Genomic DNA, 15,982 nt, shown 5'->3' with positions numbered 1-15,982 from the left:
AAATTGGTTTTAAATTGGGTTGTTTTAATTTACGGCCAGAATATCTAATTATTTTAATACTGTTTTTTAAATTTTGTATGCTTTGTTTTTACTTAGGCTGTGCACCGCCCTGAGTCCTATTGGAGAAGGGCGGTATAGAAATTTAAACAAATAAATAAATAAATCATCTTCCTAGTAACTTCAATTAGAACACAGAATCTGTTCCCTGTTTATCCTAATGGGTAACCATTGTTGATTTGCTACCTTTAGTACTTAGTGCTAGAGTGCTCAAAAGGGACTCACTCTGAGGATAATAAGAACAAAAGAATCCACCAAATGCTTTCCTAACATTATACTGTACATTCGCCATTAAATCTATAAAGAGAACTTCACTTATCATTAATAAACTTCCTGGTGATTGTATAAACGAAGAAGCAAAATGCTTATAGTAACAAGTAAATTTATTTTTCTTGGGATCTAAATGCATCTATCATGTGTGTGTGTGTTTGTGTATGTGTTGAATTCTGTATTTCTGTAGAAACCTCTGAGTGGCTTTAGTGCTCTTAACAACAATAATAGTTACGTTGCTAAGTTACAAATCACCGAATATTATTATTAAATTATCAAGGAGTACTTTCTCACCTTTATTTTCTAAAATAGATTGCAGTAAAGAACAATGGTATTTAGTACGGAGGGCTGAGATTTTTTTTACCATGCATGAAATCCAGCTATCAATATTTTGCTTAACATATCTATAGTTCGACAACGTATTTGTGTTCAAACATGAAATAAAGTACAACCGTAAACACACTTAATGACTACAGATTGTTTTATGAGACATAAGGTATCCCTGATGTTTTATCCCCGCGTAACAAAATGCTAGCACATTTGTTAGTCGTCTTTTCGCAATCAGATTAGATGACAATCAATGACAAACATGAAGTATGTTTATAATTCAACTAATTACAAAAAAGGCAGCTCTATAAAGACACCAGTTACAATTAGTGAAATTTAATCTTACAAATGGTGCTAGTCCACATTGTTAAGAGCTGCTTTCATTCCATTCTTTCTTTTTTTAGTTTTTTTAAAAAAACAAAAGAGGAAGAGTGGACCAATAAGTAAAATGTTAAATATAAAAATGATGCTACAAAGTGTGCAATTTTGAAGAACATTAAGATTATTAAGATGGTACGCCACCACTTGGTTGAGTTGGGCATGGGGGGGCGGGGAAGAGAGAGGGAGAGAGAAAATTATTGGAAATAAAGAACATTAGTGACAAAACAAAGAATGTTGAATACTCGCAGCCAGTAAATTAGTAAGTGCGTGTGTGATAAAATATTTACTTGAGATTTAATTGATTGATCAAATAAAAGTCATAGACACATAGGCTCTCCCTTCTATGTGTAAAACCATGGGCATAGCTAGAATTTGGAACCATGTTATCAATAATCTCAAATACTTGCTATAACCAATGAGTGAAGATTGAGATTCATTTACCAGGAAGCAAAATGGTGCATCCAATTGCAATTTTAAAATAATAAAAAAAAAAAACTTTAAAGACAGAAAGAAAAGAAACTTGATAGGCACTTGTAGAATTCTTAATGGACACATGAACATCTAGATCAATACCAACTCCTATTTTGAAGACTCAAAGTTTAAGTAATTGAAGTTTTATATTGCAAGAAATAATGTAGGCTGTGTATGGTTTGGGAAATCACAGTCTAACACAAAAAGACCAAATTTTTAACTCTAAAGGAATAACAAGCAACACAGCCTCCAAATTTCTAAATGATTTTTCTGACAAGTTTCTTTGTCTTTTTTGACTTGGATTGCCTCAAAATATTTGGAAATCAGGAATATTTTAGTTTAGATTGCAGCCAAATATTCTGGTATTCTCTGTAGTTCAAAAGTCATCACTTTTTTATTTTATGCAGTTAGAGGTGGCAGTGGATAAATTAATATTTAAATATAAAAATGCAGTATAAGCATATCAATGATTGAATGATTCTTTTTGTAAGAATTGAAAATTTGGTTCTTAAACAGGGAAAAAATGCAAAGACCATAAATAAATCTTCAGATCTGTCCAAATTAAGAAACACCAGGTATTGATTTAAATGCTTCAGAAATGTTGTTCTTTTTCTTTAAAAATTGCTTTGCTTTCTATATTACTGCAGATTCAAGTTTGAGGTAGAAATTGAATAAAGAACTGGATTTGAAATGACATCTTTTGCCTTTCAGGAGTCAATTGACAGAAAATATTGATAAATTCCAACATTTGTATTATTTCTACTATTCTCAAGAGTTGTTGGTTTTCACACCTAGTTTGGGGTAATTGGCAAAGGAATTTTATGATAGATTTGGTCCATATAAAAGGCTTGAGATCTGATTTTTCTATATACAGGCATTATTATAGAGGCAGTATCACTGGTTACCATATTGATTTTATCTAACTGAATGGGTGTCTTCAAATTTATAGTTGTATTATTAATGTGTGTTTTTTCTATGTTAATGATGAATTATTATGTACATTTTTAATTGAAATATTTAAATAAATGAGCAAGTTATATCCTCATGTGACTGAAACTTGCACAACAGATCAATAGTAAATGCTTGAGAGGACTGAGAAAATGGAAATGATTTCTCATAAATTAGAACACTCCACAGCATATATTCAAACATGGACAGAAACTATTGATTCACAATTATGTGAATATGGAAAGACAGCATAATGTAGTTCAGAAGTGCTTTTTACACAGACCAAATTCTGCAAATCAAAGGGCATTTTACTCATGACTGATGATATGCTAGGAGAAGAAAAAGTTGCACTGCTTTAGTCAGGTACAAGCTGACAGTATTTGAAAAACCTGAAATACAATGGGATTGCACCTGAATATTTAGCCACCAGATGGCGCCTGTGCATTTTGACTCAATTTGAAGAGTCTTTGAATGGTTGCCATGTTATTTAGAGAAGTGCTATGCCATAAACATTTCAAATAGGGGCATTTACCAAACAAATCAGTAAAGTGCAAGAACAATAATCCTAGTCCTGATAAATAGTTGCATTATTCCTTCTACCATATATTACTACAATTCTTGAAGAAATTGTTATGTATATGCACTAAGTATACATTTGTTTTTCGCTTAATCAGAAAGGATCCTGCAATATTTTAATATGTTTGGGGGAGGGGGAATAATGCATGTTGGTGCCTGTTGCCAAGGTCAGTTTGGATGTTTAATACTAAATTCTACCAGACAGGAGGTAAAATTTGTGGGTTCATTCAAGCTATAAAAGGAGGATGGAATCATAAGACTTGATAAGACTTTTGACTCAAGTTACCCATCTTCTGCGCATAGCATCCTTTCCTAAAACCCTAACTTGGTGTTTCTCAACCTTAGCAACTCTAAGATATGTGGACTTCAACTCCTAGAATTCCCCAGCCAGCATGGCGGACTAGAGAATTCTGGGAATTGAAATCCTAAATCTGTCGAAGTTGAGAAACGCTGCATTAACCAATACGTAACCAGACTGGTTAATTTCAATTTCACATTTCAAATCTTTATTGTCAGTGCACAACAACATATGTACAATGAGATTGGCTGAGATTGGTAGGGAAGTTACGCAAGAGTGAGTGAAGACAAGAACAAATGGGAGTTGATTATTGAAGTAAAATCCAATTGGGATCACTTCTGTTTTGTGCCTGTGATCTCATTTCTCTTATTGCATAAGATCCCAAATGTTTCATCTTTGGTCCCCGAGAACAGTCACTCATGGTTTCTGAAAGCAGAAGGCAAGGATGTTCAGATTAGACCCTAGAAACTTTGTGACATTGATTATATCCATTTTCAAAGTTGATGTTGGCATAGATTCAGCTTTGGTATCCTTGATTATTTATGCTAGAAAATACTTTCTCGCTTTTTCCTATAATATTCAATACAATCAATTGTGGTTGGGGTTTTTTTGGAGGCTGCATTTGGAATTACTTTACTGTATACTATTGGAAGTGATCCTATTTGGTCATTTTAATTATTCACACAGTTCACTACCTAGTACTGAGGCTAAGCCAAAGCATACCATTACATAGTCAATACATTTAATTAATTGGTTTGTTCTAATATATAAACGGTGGTTCAAGTAGTTTCCTTTCTTAATGGAGTTCAATCTTAGATAGTGGATAAAAAAGTAATAATAACCTGCAAATATTGGCAAGATTCACAGCAGTTTGAGTTCATGGATGAATGGGTGAATTTAGAAAACCTGTTGGAACACAGGTATATATTGGAAATGCAATCCCTATGCATTTGGAAACCAGGAAGCTGTACCTGTTTTTTGCCCTCCCGGAGCCTCTGTGTGCGCTCTGCACTTACCTGCATCCAAAACGGGCCACGTGGGGACTCCAGGGAGGGGAGGGGAGGGGGGCCCAGCCAGGAGTGGGATTTGGGGGTTCTCCGAACTGCACAGAATCTTAGCTAGAGGTTCTCCCGAACCCCTGCAAATCCCCAGCAGTACGACCTGTATTAAGAGATCCCGTTATTTTGTAGAATATTTTCTGTCTTACAAAGGGGACATTCTTGATTATTCTACCCTGAAGTTATAAACCGAACACATAATCTTAATTGTTGGAATTTGTTTTTTCATTTTTTTTCCTCTCAAGATGTGATGATTCTTTTCTTGGCATTGATTGTGCATTTCTTTGCTTCAGGGTTGTCCCAAATTCCTTGCCATCTGGCTTCAGAGTGAACAGTTTCACAGTGATAACCTCTGTCTCTCAAAACATCTTGGAAACCAGCTGAATCAGAATTTTATTAGCACAGCTTATGTCCCATCCTTGGTTTTCTTCCTTCCTGTTGATCTCCTAAATCTTTTTCTATGGAAGGTATTTGTCATTTTCTGAATAGAATATTTTCACAATTTTGCAATCCTGTTAATTGCACCAGAGATAATTTGCTGGTTCCATGTTTATAAGGAAGTAAGAAAGCAAACGGGTGGGGGTGGGGGTGGGGGGAAGATAGATTTTAAACCAGTTCAACCAGTTTGGGCATTTTTTCCTTTAATTTTCCTGAGCTGGATGAGAAACTTGACATCTTATCTGCTGAGATCTAATTGGAGAAGACAGGTCAGCTGGTGCGCATCCAGCTTCTCCAAACTGGGTGACTCTAGTAGAATAAGCCAGAGGAAATAGGCAGAGATAAGATCATTATCTTCTTTATGCGGAAGAGAACTAATCCATGTTAAACATGTATCTCAAGTCTAAAGACCAGGGATGGAGATTCTGTTTGAGTACTGATGAAATTCCTGGCTGAGCTGGCAGGTTGATCTCAAAAATGTTGTTAGAGATCCTAAGAGTGATGGCCCTAGGACAGGGGTGTCAAACTCACGTCGTCACGGCAGCATCACGTGATGTATTGGGATTTTTTCCCCCTTTGCTAAATTGGGCATGGGTGTGGCTAGCGTCTGGCCGGTGGGCCGGGAGTTTGACAGCCCTGCCCTAGGAGATTTCATTCTGAGGCTGATTTTTTGGAATATTTTGGGAGTTAAGAAGAGCCAATGATAGAAAGGACCATAGGGCCAACACCCGATGTAGGACACATGTTTAGTTTGGTATTTGGTTCTGATCAGGGAAGTGGGTGGGGATGCCTCAAATTTTTCCACTGTTGTAGGTGGACCATTTTCTATTTAAGGAATTACTGATAAATCAGAGATAGAAGACCCAGCCTAAAATCTGACCAGTTGTTGCCTAAACCCTTATTTTTCTCCTGATTTCGTGGCCGGCTGAGTGGCATCAAGGTCATCAGGAGGTTGAATTGTACCTCTGCTGCTGTTGTGTCCAAGGCTTCTGTTCTAGAACTCCAAGAAACTTGCTACAACACCTTCAATAAAAAAAAATTGCAGATAAAATCCTTTTGTTTCTGTTGGTCTTGATCAGTGGTGAAATGTAAAATTTGTTACTACCGATTCTGTGGGCGTGGCTTGGTGGTGGTGGGGTAATGTGACTGGGTGGGTGTGGCCAACTTTTTTTTTTTTTTTTTACTTTTAAAAGCATTTTTTCTACAACCTCTTTGGTCGAAGAGATTGTAGAAAAAATGCTTTTAAAAGGTTCTGACGATCCCAGCTGAGCCGCATGATCATCAGAGCCTTTTGTTTTACTTTTAAAAGCATTTTTTCGGCCAAAGAAAACAATGCTTTTATAAGTTTTAAAAAAAAAACCTCTGATGATCACGTGACTCAGCTGGGCATGGGGGGTGGGCAGGGATTTTTGCTACCAGTTCTCCGAACCACCTGCCGCCATCGCTACCGGATCGGGCAATCAGGTCTGAACCGGGAGCATTTCATCCCTGGTCTTGATGTTACATCATGTGGAGTCAATTATGGGTTTCTGCTAACTTTTCTTGTATGAACCTGAACTCTCTCTGCCTCCCTCCCACCACACACACACATCATTCCTAGTGCTGCTTATTGCAGTGACCTCAGTTCCTTAAGTTTCCAGGGATAACAAACATACAGATCAGAACTCCTGGCTTATAAATCACATTTGCAGACAATCAATTTAAAATGCCAATATCATAATTGTCAATCTTGGGATTCCTACCAAATTATCCAAATCACCAACCACTCTTTATAAATTAATTATATCTTACGGCTCTTTAAATATCACCTGGGCAATTACAGGTTGTTAAATATATCTGACATTATGGACAAATTATTTGTTCTGCAAACAGTTAAGCAGATAGCAAAGCTGGTAAATAAGCCTCTATATATCCTATGTTGATCCTTTCATTTGTCCTAAGTGTGTAGTTTAAATAGAAAACTCAACTACAACAATGTGGTTGTGAATAACAATGCTCCTTTGTTTATATGTGTTCAAAAAGAGCCTGGATAGCTCAATAGACAGAAGCACTATAATTTAACACCAGCTGTCTGCAATTAAAGTAAGATCGAATCTCGCCAGGCTCAAGGTTGACTCAGCCTTCCATCCTTTCTAAGATAGGTAAATTGAGGACCCAGTTTGTGGGGGCAATAAGCTGACTTTGTATAAATATACAAAAGTATGAAGGCTGCTGCTTAACGCATTGTAAGCCGTCCTGAGTCTGCGGAGAAGGGCGGCATATAAATCAAATTGTAAAAAAAGAAAAGAAAAGATCCCAGCCTATGGTTTACTCATATTACCCTGATGAAGTTCTTCTAATACTCATTTTCATGTAACCCCTCTATTAAACTGCTTCCATCTTATAAATCTCAGCTGGGTTTTGGTGGCCAACAAAGGGCTTCACATCAGTGGTCTGTTTTAATTAATTTCAGTTCATCTGAGATGACTGAGAATCATTCCTGATAAGTTGATCAATGAGTACCCCAAGGAAAAGCATGGCCCATTTATTTACATTTCTCCCAATTATTCTCTCTCTGCTGAGAATTGCAATTTATCTTCCTCTTTGGGCTAAGAAAGGCAAGGAGAACAATAAAATGCTAATGAGAGATTTCGATTGCGTTATTGGCAGCTTAAGCATTTTATTCTAGCAAGTTAAGTAAGAAGTAAATTTGAAATCACAGCTTTGGTACAAATATGACAGTGATGAGCACATCATTTATTTATATAAAATTGTGTGGTGTGAGGAAGGAGGATTTATTGGAGAACGGTCAAAGTGACCAAGCACACTGCTATATATACTGCACAAAGTAACAATACAGACAGTCTTCGGCTTACGACCATAATTGAGACCAAAATTTTGATGCTAAGCAAGGCAGTTGTTAAGCGAGCTGTGTCTCATGTTACCACCTTTTTCGCCACATCTAAGCAAACCGCTGCAGTTGTTAAGTGAATTGTAGTCATTAAACGAATCCGGCTTCACCTATTGATTTTGCATATCGGAAGCTGGCTGGCAACATTACAAGTGATGATCATATGACCCCGGGACAGTGAAACTGTCATCAATACATGCCAGTTGCTAAGCACCAGAATTTTGATCATGTGACCATGGGGATGCTGCAAAGGTTGTGAAAGTCTGAAAAATGGTCATGGGTCACTTTTTTCAGTGCTGTTGTAACTTCAAATGGGTCACTGAATGAATGATTGTAAGTCGAAGTTTACCTGTATTTCTTAACTAAGCTGTGGTGGCGCAGTGGTTAGAATGCAGTACTGCAGGCTACTTCTGCTGACTGCCGGCAGACTGCCATTTGGTAAATTGAATCTCACCAGGCTCAAGGTTGACTCAGCCTTCCATCCTTCCGAGGTTGGTAAAATGAGGAGCCAGATTGTTGGGGACAATATGCTGACTCTGTAAACCGCTTAGAGAGGGCTGTAAAGCACTGGGAAGCGGTATATAAGTGCTATTGCTATTGCTACTAACACCACCATCTTTATAATAGGAAGTTTCTTTATAGGAAACTGAACTATTGAGCAAAACCATTTGCTTTCACACCATAGCAATCAAGGTTTGGGCACAGATATACCTTTTATGTCATCAGCTCATGATCCTGCTATTGAATATGTCAGACCATGAATCTGGGATTTCTACAGTTCTGATATTACTAAGCTGCAATATTTTCTTCACCAGGAGTGAAATCCAGCAGGTTCTGGTAGCGGAAATTTTGAGCAGTTTGGGGAACCAGTAGCGGAAATTTTGAGTGGGCACACCACGCCCACCAACCGGTAGTAAAAAAATTTGGATTTCACCACTGTTCCATATGTATCACTTAAAAACTAACTGTTGTGGTCCGCCAGCAGCCTGCGGAGCTGGCAGCAGAGTCGGACAGTGAGGAGGCTGAGGAAGAACATGGGCCAGTCCTGGAGGCTGGGGAAGGCCCAGATGAGGGCTCTGCATTGGAGGCAGAGATGGGGCCAGGGCCATCTGGGAGTAATGTGCGGACTCCGGAGCCTCCAGAGGCTGACAGCAGAGAGCCAGAGGAACAGGAGGAGCCTGTTCCTAGTGCATGCATGAGAAGAGCTGCAAGAAGGCAAGAGCAGCTAAAGCAAAAAGGATGACTCGGGACTAAGGCCAAGAGATGATTGGCCCTCCCATAAGGCTTAAAAGACCAGCAACGGCTCTTGGCTCTTTGTCGGAAAACAATGTTGATAGATTTGTTTCTTGTCTTGCTGCATTTATTTCTTGTCGGTGTCTTCTGCTTCTGAACTTTTGCCAAGAAAAGCCTTTGGCAGTTTGCCTAATTATACCAAGATTGGTGATTAGACTGAAGAATTTGTGTTATGAAGAATTTGTTTTGATTTAGTTTGGACTGCGCTGAGAATGAGTTAATTCTCAGCTGTTCTAATAAAATCTGTTTGTTTTGGAACTGTTTGCATCTGATACATGCATCTACTTGGGCCTGGGTCACAACACTAACATAGTTCATTTTGTTTTGGCTTACTGTGATGTGAGATTTGTAAATCCACATGGATTTAAGTCACATGGAGTCATGTCACTTAAAAAAAAAGAAGAAAGTTGAGCCAAATAATGGTGAACGACTGAAAAAATGGCAAGCAATCTAAAATTCCAGAGTTGATATTTTACTGTAGAGGCTTCCATTACTGCCCTTGATTTAAAAGGCATATTTAAAACTGCAGAAGATGAAATGCCTAAAGTTTGACTGTTGCTGGGACTAATGCAATACTTGATCCAACCAACCCCTGTTATGGAAAGAAATAAAATCTGTTCTGATCATAACTGCATGGAAGATTTGTTGAATTACACCTTGTATCTCAACCTGTTCTCAAGTATAGAAAATCTGAATGCACAGAACTGGAATATTCATGGAACACTAACATCAACAATTTTCGATCAAGGGATATTCTATGAGATGAAACAAAATCATTAAAAAGAGACTTTCTTAAAACACAATAATTGTTCAAATAGAATTAAAGCCAAACTAGGCAGCTGCTAATTTTAAGCTGTGGAGTGTAGCAATGTGTGATTGATATTTGTTTTCTGGGGTAGTCTGACTCTCGCCTTCTGAGGTTAGTAATAAAGAAAGTCATGCTGGGAACCATCTAAATCAGGGGTGTAAAACTTGCAGCGTCACAGTGACGTCATATGGCGTATCGTGACTTTTCTTCCCGTTTGCTGAACTGGGCATGGGTGTGGCCAGCGGGTGACGCATCCAGCCCGCAGGCTGTGAGTTTGACAGCCCTGATCTAAATGCATCCTCCCAACTGAAGACATTTATTTATTGATTTGATTCAGTGATGAAATCCAAATTGTTTTTACTACCGGTTCTGTGGGTGTGGCTTGATGGGCATGGTGTGGCTTGGTGGGCGTGGCTTGGTGGGCGTGGCAGGGGAAGGATATTGTAAAATCCCCATTCCCTCCCCACTCCTGGGGAGAGGCTATTGCAAAATCTCCATTCCCACCCCACTCCTGGGGGAAGGATATTGCAAAATCTCCATTGGACCAGCCAGAGGTGGTATTTGCTGGTTCTCAGAACCACTCAAAATTTCTGCTAACGGTTCTCCGAGCTGCTCAAAATTTCCACTACCAGTTCTCCAGAACCTGTCAGAACCTGCTAGATTTCACCCCTGATTTGATTTCTATCTCAACAAGTGACACTGGGAAATGCAAACTGTAAAAAAAAACCATTTCTCTGAGAAGATATAATTCATTTATGCCGTCATATTCATGAATATTTCACCTGCAGTTTTCCAAGTGAGATGGCCAGCATCCAGTCAAGGAATCTTCTTTACTGAAACATGAAAGTGAAAATTAGTTTTTAAAATTTAGGTTTATAGCATGCTGCGATAGGTATTGATGGTCTATTTGCTTAGATATGTGTGTGTGTGTTTAATTATAGTCTGTAATCACATCATCTTTAATTCTGACATGCTAATTAGAAAAGAGACTATTCAGGACTCCAATAGAGTTATTATAGGTATTTATGAGCACTGGGGGAGAGAGGGTAGTGGCATAAGGGCTATGTCACAAAATGTGCATCACTGGAACACAAAAATGAAAGGGCAAGTTTTGCAGTGTGATAGCTTGCACATTTGAACTTTTTTGCATCATGAAGGTTGCCGGCAGCTGCTTTTTTTCAACCTTCATGAATAAAACTTTATGCTTATTCCCATAAACATGTAATGAAGGGTAGCCAAGCCCATCTCACATTCAGTGACAGCTAGTTACATCTGAGTTGAATCAACATCAAAGCCAACTAAAATAGGTCTTTGAATTATGTCCTCAGAGATTAGCCTTCTCCTCCTCCTTTCTCTTAAATAAATACCTTGTCTATGCAGAGCCTCATATATTTTTTGTTTTTATCTGGGATATCCTCTTAAGTAGCAATTTGTGTTAAGATAAGTGGAAGCAGCAGCAACTACTAAACTACTACAGCTGGGAGGGATGGGAAATTAAGGTGGAAGAGATGGCTTAAATCCTTCAACCATTCCCTTCAAACAACAGTGGCAGTCTCTTATCTTACTGAGGCTTGGGACTGAGAGGGATGAAGCTTAGAATGGCTTTGGACCGGGGTATTGGCTAATAACTAGTAAAATTTGCTTAGCAATGGCTTAACAATGACAATAGGTATCAATGCCATTGCTGTTGCTAAGTGATGAAGTCATGTGATGTCCTGCTTTATGCTTTTCTTTTTACACTCCTCAACAATTTCTTCTTTCTGTAACAACGCTTCATTTCATCTGAAAGAAATAGATTTTCTTTTATAAGCCAGACTAGCAGGATTATGACGTGAAAACATCTTTAGTAAAATCTCTAATTGGAAATTTTAGTAGCCAAGTTTCATGAAATTCAAATCATGTCAATTATTGAAAAGGATCTGGATCTTCCTGAAAAATAATTATACGTATATAAGTCCCACCGGAAGTTGGCAAATGGGCTGTTTCTGGCCTCCAGAGGGCCTCCAGGGCGTGGGGAAGGCCGTTTTCACCCTCCCCAAGCTCCTAGAAAGGCTCTATTGGCTGGGGAGAGCAAAAAACAGGCCTCCGATCCCACCAGAAGTTGGCAAACAGGCCGTTTCTGGCCTCCAGAGGACCTCTGGGGGATTGTGGAAGGCCGTTTTCGCTCTCCCCAAGTTTCCAGAAAGGCTGTGGAAGCTGTGGAGAGCAAAAAATGGGCCTCCCATGCCATCATGGGGGCAGGGCGCATAGAATTATGGATGTGGGCACACACATGCGCGACACCCCCCCGGCTCCTGGCATACGATGGCAAAAAGGTTAGCCATCACTGCCCCATATCAACCAACCTTATATTGTTCATCAAATCAAAGAAGTCTTTTGGTAATTTATCTTCACCTGAGTAACTTTTAATATTTTTCTCAGAAGTCCTGTCCAGTTGAATGCCATGAAATGCCAACTTTCATTAAAAAAAAAATCTATTAGTCTCTCCATAATTGTTTGCAAAATCACTTTATTGACATTTGGGAGATAAGCTCACAGCACTATAGATTTAACCCCATATGAATTAACTTCTACACTTACAGAAGTTATCAAAAACAGAAAAAGAGTTGTTTTAATATACAAATAATATGTTACTTTCAGTATTTTCAAATAATGATTTTTTTTCCCTTTCAAAGAACATTTGCTCCATTTAATCTATGGAGATTCTCAGTCATGCAAGGCATAGTTGTCACAATGGTGCTTTTTCAAGAGGCAACTGGACCTTCTTTTTCTTTGAAGACGTTTTGCTTCTCATTCATGAAACTTCTTCAGTTCTGACTGACACTGTTCGTAGTCAGAACTGAAGAAACTTCTTGGATGAGAAGCAAGATGTCTTCAAGGAAAAAACAAAGGAAATCCAGTTGCTTTTTGAAAAAGCACCTTTGTGACATTTGCTCTAGTTATATTCCGTTAAAAATTTGTAATCTATACTCAGTCCAACACTTTTAGAAAAGTCCACACTGTAGCTTAAGTAAAATTATTGAAACAGTCATACAGACTTGCAAATGCAAATCTCTGCTCAGCAGAAGGATTCAGATTAAGGGGAATTTACCACATTCTTTGATAAGTGGTATCTTGTATATTGCTGTGAATTTTTTTCTACTCTTCCACCTGAAGCTGCCTTCCTGTAAGATCATAATTTAAAACTATTATTCTGTGACATGCACTCTGAGTTCATACAGAACAGATTTAAACTTTCTCCTGTATAATAATTCTTGAGATATTTGAAACCTATACTCATATCCTTCATTGATAGTCTTTTTTAAAAACTAAACTCACATTGTTCTCTCCATTTCTCCTTATAAAGACTTTGCTTCTAACAACCTGTTTATATTCACTTCCCTTCTTTGTACCTGTTCTGCTTTGAATCTTTCTTAACTAAGCATTCAAGATGGTATCTGAACTGTGCAGAATCACAGTGGAATTTACTCCACTGTAATTTTACAATGCTTTCCCTTGTGCAGATATATCCGCATCCTTATGTAACAGTGAAATACCAAGAGAAATATATTAAAGCCTTACAACAGTAGTTGCTTAGAGAAATTGTTCATAGTTAAAACAAATTCTTTTGGCAAGAATTTTGACAAGAATTGTAAGAACATGTAAGAGAAATACGCTGAATACATTGTTTTCATTGTATTCATTGTTTTCATTGTTTACAAAAGTAAACACATTGTTTACTTTTAAAATCCATCATAATCATAAACAATAATTGAAAATAGTTCAAACTAGGAAATATTTCTGGTGATAACAGACATAATTGACAGATAAAATTGGCAGACTAGAAATTGATAAGCATGCACAAAGCCATCATTGGGGTGTCATCAAGGCCTAGCTTCTTTGATGTAGACCAGAATGTCCCATTATAAACTGCCGATGACATCTCTGTATATTTGGAACTGCTTAAATTATGTAAATTATGTAAAGTTATGTAAGTTACATACAGGGAATCCTTGACGTACAACAGTTCATTTAGTACAGTGGTGGAATTCAATTTTTTTTTACTACCGGTTCTGTGGGCGTGGCTTGGTGGGCATGGCAGGGGAAGGATACTGCAAAATCGCCATTCCCACCCCACTCCTGGGGGAAGGATACTGCAAAGTCCCCATTCCCTCCCCACTCCTGGGGGAAGGATATTGCAAAATTTCAATTCCCACCCCATTCTGGGGCCAGCCAGAGGTGGTATTTGCTGGTTCTCTGAACTACTCAAAATGTCCGCTACCGGTTCTCCGAACTGCTCAAAATTTCCACTACCGGTTCTCCAGAACCCACTGGATTTCACCCCTGATTTAGTGACTGTTCAAAGTTGCAATGGCACTGAAAAAAGTGACTTGGGACTGTTTTTCACACTTACGACCATTGCAGCATCCCCTTGGTCATGTGGTCAAAATCCATATACTTGGCAACTGACTCATATTTATGACAGCTGCATTGCTCCAGGGTCGTCTCATTATCTTTCCTGACTTGGGCCTGGGTTACAACAGGATGCTGGGGATTGTGGAAATTGTATTCCATTGTGCACAGACCAGGATGGGGAAGACAAGCAAAGTCAAAATGGAGAAGCCATATTTCATTAACCGTGTTACTAAGTTAACTGCAGTGATTCACTGAACAACTGTGAATCAACAACAAAGTTTGTTAAATGAAGCAAAACTCGCTTAACAAATGTTTCATTTAGCAATAGAAATGTTGGGCTCAATTGCATTGTCGTAAGTCAAGGACGACCTGTAAAGCCATTGCTGCAGCTTCATTGGATGCTACTAGTGGTTAATTTAGAATAGAATAGTTTGCTTGGTGCTAGATTGTGGGCCGTTTCTTTGACCAAGCATTTTAAAATTATTATTTATTTCTGTATTTTGTGCTGACTAATTATTTAGCAAAAGAATTCTCAGTGATGACACTGAGAAATTATAATGTCATTGTTCCTGTATATTTGCAAGAAGAATCAAAAATACAAAAAAGTCTGCACTGCCATCATTGTTACCTTATTTTTCCTCTCCATCCTCCCTTTAAGTTTTGGAGGCACCGAGTTACAAAAAAATGTACTACAGAAGCAAAAGAGATTGCTTCTGAGAAAATAATTTGGCTAACATTAGCATATAAACATAACTGAAATTGAACGGTTCACTCAGTATAGCCAGCTTAAAACACACTGAGAATATCAATACACAAAAGTAACACTTATGATAAATAAATTGATTTTCTTGCTTCTGTGCATCAGGTAAAAAAATGATTTGATTATGTATTTATCTCCTAAATGGAAACTCGTTAGCAGAATTTCATTTCATGCTTGCTTGCATCTGCAAACTTTTTTTTCCAATGGAAAAAGTGTTTCATTTAATTTTATTTGTTGTTGGCAACCCATTGTGTTTATTTTGAAAAAAAGGTTATCATACAGAATGCATACCTAAAGTATCTCTGAGGCATTATCTTCAATTATAATGATACAGCTTTAGATTTTTTTTCCCATTTAAAATTGAGCCTTGATAAGCTTTTAAATGTTAGCATATTGGTTATAATGTTTCTGTCTCTTTGGCAACATATTCAAATGGTTGATGAGAGGCTTCATACATTTCCTCTCAATAAGAATTGAAAGAGGTTATTCTATCTCTGAGTTTGTCTTTCTCTAGTACACACGCACACATACACGCACACACACGCACACACACACACACACACACACACACTGTGTAGACACACAGACCTCACAGATAGGTACAATTGTATTTGTTCTGCATCTCCCCCAACTCATTTCAATGGGACTTCAACAGGAGATCATCATCATCATCATCATCATCAATCATCCAGGTTTGTCCCAAAGATGCTTTTTCAAGAGCCAACTGGAGTTAGTTTTTCCTTGAAGACTTTTCACTTCTCATCCAAGAAGCTTCTTCATTTCTGACTGAATGGTGGGGAATGGAAAGGCTTATATTCCTCACAATCATCTGATCATTACCATTCTTTCTGAGGCCACTTGGAGTTTTAACTGTGCCCTCAGGGTCACCTGAATAGAAAAGGTGTGGAAACTTTTGGAACGACTGAAAGAACTGTGTTGTAAACAGGAGATAGGTGGTTTCATTTCCCTCCCCCTCTATTGAGCACCTTTGGGTACTGTATGAATATAAGGT

Source organism: Pantherophis guttatus, chromosome 2, assembly GCF_059756535.1.
Source record: "Pantherophis guttatus breed Tessera chromosome 2, ASM5975653v1, whole genome shotgun sequence".
Classification (NCBI taxonomy): domain Eukaryota; kingdom Metazoa; phylum Chordata; class Lepidosauria; order Squamata; family Colubridae; genus Pantherophis; species Pantherophis guttatus.
Note: the sequence above shows the minus strand (reverse complement) of the source record.